At 29.7% G+C, this 5,783-nt stretch overlaps 1 long non-coding RNA gene across 2 annotated transcripts; it reads left to right on the top strand.

The window, feature by feature from the left end:
• Positions 1–3,121, top strand: LOC121210896 (uncharacterized). Of its 2 annotated transcripts, none has more exons than XR_005906175.1 (4): positions 1–260; positions 555–608; positions 786–899; positions 2,594–3,121. It is a non-coding gene; the product is annotated as an uncharacterized lncRNA (long non-coding RNA). The 2 variants fall into 2 exon arrangements; XR_005906174.1 differs by having other exon boundaries at positions 36–461.
• Positions 3,122–5,783: the final 2,662 nt, after the last annotated feature.

Genomic DNA, 5,783 nt, shown 5'->3' with positions numbered 1-5,783 from the left:
TTTATTTCTACCATCTTCAACTTACTTTCAAAATTTAAATATGTTTTTTTTTTAGATTTAAACATCTAACAACCTGTTTGATTTAATATAATAGCATAGCCATTACAATTCAATTCCATATGCCCACCATAAATCTTGTTTGGTTGAATGAAAGGTCTATTACGATGTTGCTGTTTAGTTTTCTATTCTCACTAACCACTGAATAGAGGCTGAATTCAGCCTTTTTTTGCCTCACCCTCTTAATTGCCATTCAGAGCACGGTAGGAATGCTGAAAGATTATTTTTTTTCATTTTTGCCCTCATTGTTTCGTCATCATCTCCTTTCTGCAGTTTCAACTACAGCCTCAATGTTCACTATTCTCTCCATTTACAAAGCCCTAAACACCACCATTGTCCCTCACCAACTGTCTGCAATTCTTTTACTTTGTTTTTCATTTTCTTCGTTCCTAAAGTTTAGTTTAGTAAGAAGAAAGCATTACCTCTTTTTCTTCTTTGTTTGAATTTTGTTTATTTTTCATGCTTTAATTTTGGTTTTTTATCTTTGATCTAAGCAGGACCAAACAGCTTACATTCCCAAATCCGAGCTAGGGCCTGAAAACCTTGAAAAGGTTAGAAAAAGAAAATCAAATAAATCAAAAGCCCTCTGGCCTCAGTACCGCCGAAACCTGTTAATAGCCTGCTTCCCCTAAATATTTAGACCGTGGAACAACAAAGATAATTCATTAGCTTAATCAAATTGGGTATTTCTTATGTCAACCTAAAATGAAGGTAAAATTTGTGTGCAGGTAGCTGTATGACTACGTCTGATACGATCTCAAAAAATAGTTTTCCTTTCTTCATTGCCTGGTCCTCCCCACATAAAAAAGCGCCGCAAATTGACTTGGCACGAGCGCTACTTGGTACTTCTCTTTTCCAATTTCTCTTCCGCAGTAAGAGTTTTTTTTGCTTATTGATTTCTGGGCTTTAATGATGAATGCTGTTAGATTCTGGGTTTCACCCCTTCCTTTATATAATTATATTTTTGGATGGTTTATGTGATGGAGAAGCTATATTAGTACTGGATTGTAGTTTAGATATTACTTCCAGTTTAAAGAGCATGGCTTTTTCATTTCTCCGTCATAGTAAAACATTATAGTGAGCTTGGTTAGTTTTTTTTTTTTTTTTTTGCGTCGTTGCTATTGCTGTAAGCAAAACATTTTAGAATTCTGAAGCCTTTTTTTGGAAGAAAAAAATGCATGGTTTTTTTTACTTTAAATCAGGAACGTATGTTTGGAAGTACTTTACGTTTGAACTATTAGCAATTTCTACTCAAATATGATGATTTTGCCACTTCCTTTCTATAATACATTTTTTTGCTTTTGTTCCATTTAATTAATTTTAAAGAAGCATAATGGAAATTTGAAATCTCACAGATGCTAGCTGGTGATCAGGGTGGAAATTAGATCATTGGGATATTGAAATGATCAAATGACTTTTATGTACTGTTCTGCTTACTTGATGGTTAACTTAACCACTTGAATGTCAAATAATGCTCAAGAGCCTATTATTTGCCCATGCATTAGGGAACAAGAGGCATTTACTTTTAGTATATAATTAGTAAAACCCTGTCATCCTTCATTAGGTCTTGAAGGAGGCCTCTAGGCTTTATGCTGCAACTTGGGTAAGGGATATTGGTCCTGATCTTAGACCAAAAGATTATAAGAAGGATGATGGTACTGAAGGTAAATCCAATGGAGATAAGAGTAGGAGTACAGAGATAGAACCTTCGACCCTGTAGGATGTTGGTGAGGAACTTTACTTTGTGGTTTCTTATCTTGAAATGTTCTGATGTATAAGTTGTCTGTAATGAATCAAGAAGTATATAGCATGACTTGCAAAATATGCGGCATATTATATGTGCAATAAACAGTTAGATTCGTGCTTGAGACATCTTATGGAGGTCAAGGAACAAAGTCTCGTAATGCTTGAGTTCAGTTAGGTTTTCATTTCAATCTCCCTTTTTAGTAGAACTTGTCTGGAGGTAGCATGGAATTTATTCTTTGATTTCTTTTTCCCCTTGCTGCTCAGTGTCATCTGTGATTGCATTTTGTTTTATTATGTTGTTGGCACCTGTGTTCAAGTCTTATATTTTTCGCTTCCATTGGCATATTTTTGGTGAATCCCTTCTTCACCAGGCCAAGGTTCAGTTATTAAGGAAGATATTAAATTACTGTTTATCTCCTAGCAGTCTTAATTATCTGGGTTTCATTTTCTAGAGCCATTACTGTGACTATCATACGGTTATGCTACCTAGGTACCTTTTTTTCTTCTTTTTGATATCACTCTGAAGAATGATAGCATGATGTGCCATCTGCCAACATTCTATTTTCTGAACATCTTAATATATTTCTTTAATTGATTTTAGAAAGAAAATTTTTAACTCATTATAATTTTCTACTTATTTTGTCATCATTTACCTTGTTGGTACAGCTTCTCTTTTTCAACTAAAATTTTTTAGGCCAAATTGCTCTCCTCTCACCCTTTTTTCTCTCTTATTTTCCTGGTATTATAGTTTATCTTCTTGAATTTTACTTTGTTTTGATGTTGTCTATAGAAATGATTTAATAGCGATTGCTGCAAGAGGAGGGATGGAGACTTTGAGGCCTGCTTTACAGAGGTTCAGGGATGACAAGGGCTTCTGCATATAGAGATGCTCTTGAGAGTTTCATAGAAGGATATCAAGAAGGTATCCAGCAGATCAGGGAGAAAAAGGAATATTCTTCTAATGCACAGCAAGAAGGCAATACTGATAAAAATTCAACTTGATGGCTGATCAGTGCATAATCGGAGATGCATGTGAGTACTTCTCCAGTATACCTATTGTAGATACAAGTTTAGAGATTTGGTGGAGCTGGGTTGGCATGAAATCACAAGAATGGTACATGTCCTAAGCATTTTCCTGTATTGAGAAAGTGACCTTTAGAAACTACAAATATAATGGGAATCTCCATTGACAGTGGTGATGCACTTTCCTTCTTGCCATTTCATGTTTATTAGTTTTTGTTGTAGTCTAGTATTCAACGTGCTTGAGCATGGGGAAATGTAAAAGAACCTTAATGCTTTATGTCTTTGTTTAGTGCAACTGAAGAATTACTTAGATATCTGCTGCCAGCTGCCAGCTGCCAGCTGCTTAATGGAGGCAGTTTTCATATAATACATGATTTGCGCTTTTGCATTAAAGACCAATATTGAATATGCTGCTCTTACATTGAAGAAACCAAAAAACATGATTGACTGTAAAAGAAAAGATTGTTGTAGTCTAGGGGTTCTTTTAACTTTTCAGATCATTCGACTGCAATTAGTTAGTTATTATTGTTTTTTCACCCAAAAAAAAAAAGATTGTTGTAGTCTTAAGTCGTATTAATTGAAGTAAAATTTGACAGCTATTTTTTTCTTTTTCATTCTGCTTTTTCCCTTCTGGTTTTAGCATTTATTCAAACTAGCTAAAGCATTAAAGAATGGAAGCCTAAGAAAATGCATCATTAGCATTTATTCTTTTTCGTGAGTTTTGATTTTTTTATTTATTTAACATATGAAAAAAACTAATGTTACATGTAAAATTTGAAGGCATTTATCTTACCAAACATTGCTATAAATAATTAATTTATTAAAGATTATATTTTATAATTAATTGTTATTATCATGCTATTATAAAGGATAAAATAAAATATAAAAAATTTACCTTCTATTAAAATAAAATGTTATTAGAGGATGTAAAACCCATTTTTATATTCATAATTGTGATTTGTTTGTAAGAGAAGCGGTGAGAGGCTAGATTGAAGCAAATATATTAGGCATTGAAATATTTTTAATAATAATATTATATTAAATATTATTAATAATTATATTAATAATGTTATTAAATTATATAATAATAATTATGTTAAAATAAGACTAAATTTATTTATTTATTTATTTTTTATTAAATTATATTTAATAATAATCTTATTAAAATTTAATGACAATAACAATAATCATTTAGCTAATAAAAAATTCTGTTAAGGGTAATTTGGTCATTTAAACATTTTTCCTTATGCTATTACAACATTTATTCTATTCAACCAAACACAATAATACTATTATAATTCTATTTCATTCCATTGAACCAAACAATTGAAATACTGATTACAGTTCTATTTCATTAAATCTCTATTCTATTATAACTCTATTCCATTTACTCCAACCAAACATAGCCTAAATGTATTTGAAGTACAAAATTTAACATTTAAGGAGGCAAGTCCCTCACCATAAAAATTGTCTGTTTAGTCCTCTCTAAAATAACATAAATAATGATAAAAAATTATGTTTTAACCTCTTAAAATTTTATACATAAATTTCTACCTCCTCTAAAATTTTTTATAGATTCGCCTTAGTGCTTATAAACTCACGATGACACATATTTTAGGCCTAGTTGAAGAATTAACCACCTCAAAACTCAATTTGCAACTAAGCAAAATAATATATATATATATTACTTTTGAAGTATGCTTAATCATAGCTATAGTATAATTTATACATAACATATTTTTAAATATAAAATAATTAAACATTAATATTAATAATTATATTATAAATAAAGTAAACATATAAAAGATAATATTGTTAATTTATATAATAATCAAATAATAAAAACAATTTATTAAAAAGCTCTAAACGAATAAACGAGTTATTAGTGGAAAATTTTACTGATATTATTATGGGTAAATTACACTTAATGTTACTAAATTATTAATAAGTTTACACCGTGGTCACTCTACTTTAAAAAGTTACAAAATGATCATTGAACTATTTAAAAGTTTTCTATTTAAGTCAATAGGCTATTAAAATTGTTGATGTATGGTCTTCTATATTCATATCATTTGCACCAACCGAAAGCTGCCTTTCATATTCTCTTCCACAATTCAATGATCATTAATTTTTAAGGTTTATTTAACCGAACCATTTGAATCAGTCAGATCAATGAATTGGTGACCTGACTGATTCAATCACTTGTTCAATTCTGAAAAACTTGTTTTAAATACAAAATGAGGTCATAATATTAGGGGGATGCGACTTGAGAAGTAAGCATTATACAATGAAAATATACTAATTTTGAAGCCAAAATAGTAAATGTTTTGGACTTATTATATTAATAGAAAAAATATTAATTTAAATTGTAATGTAATGAAAAAAATCAATATAATATAATACAAGTTCATTAACTTATTAAACTTTTTTTTTCTCTAAGATTCAATTTTTTAAAGATATTTTTTGTACTAAACTAAAGGCGAAGTCAAAAAAATTTTAAGGAGGCTAGATTAAGTTATATAATTTTATTAGAGCTAAAATGCAATTTCACCATTGTATTAACTAATATACAAATAGTTTTCAAAATGACTGAATCAAAATTCTAACGTTTTTTGAAGGCTAAACTATAATTTTATCATATATTAACTTAAAATTTTATACAATTTGAGAACTAAAGTATCAATTTTCTATTTGAAAGAGAGGGCAGAGCCCCCCCATTCGCTGTTGAACTAAACCAACAAGGAATCTAAAACTAATTGAAACAAACACCAAACACTTGGTGACCATATTTGAATGTCATGTTTTAATATTAGAGGCATTTGTTACAATAAAAAACACAAAAGATGGCTTGTCATGTGGCTCTCTTTAATACTTCTTAAACTTTCCCTTAATGTTTTTATTTTTTCTGATTTTTTTTTGTATATATCCACCTATTGAAAGGAAAAACTAATTTGAAA

This window comes from Gossypium hirsutum, chromosome A12 (assembly GCF_007990345.1).
Source record: "Gossypium hirsutum isolate 1008001.06 chromosome A12, Gossypium_hirsutum_v2.1, whole genome shotgun sequence".
Lineage (NCBI taxonomy): Eukaryota > Viridiplantae > Streptophyta > Magnoliopsida > Malvales > Malvaceae > Gossypium > Gossypium hirsutum.
Note: the sequence above shows the minus strand (reverse complement) of the source record. Positions and strands in the feature narration are given on the sequence as shown.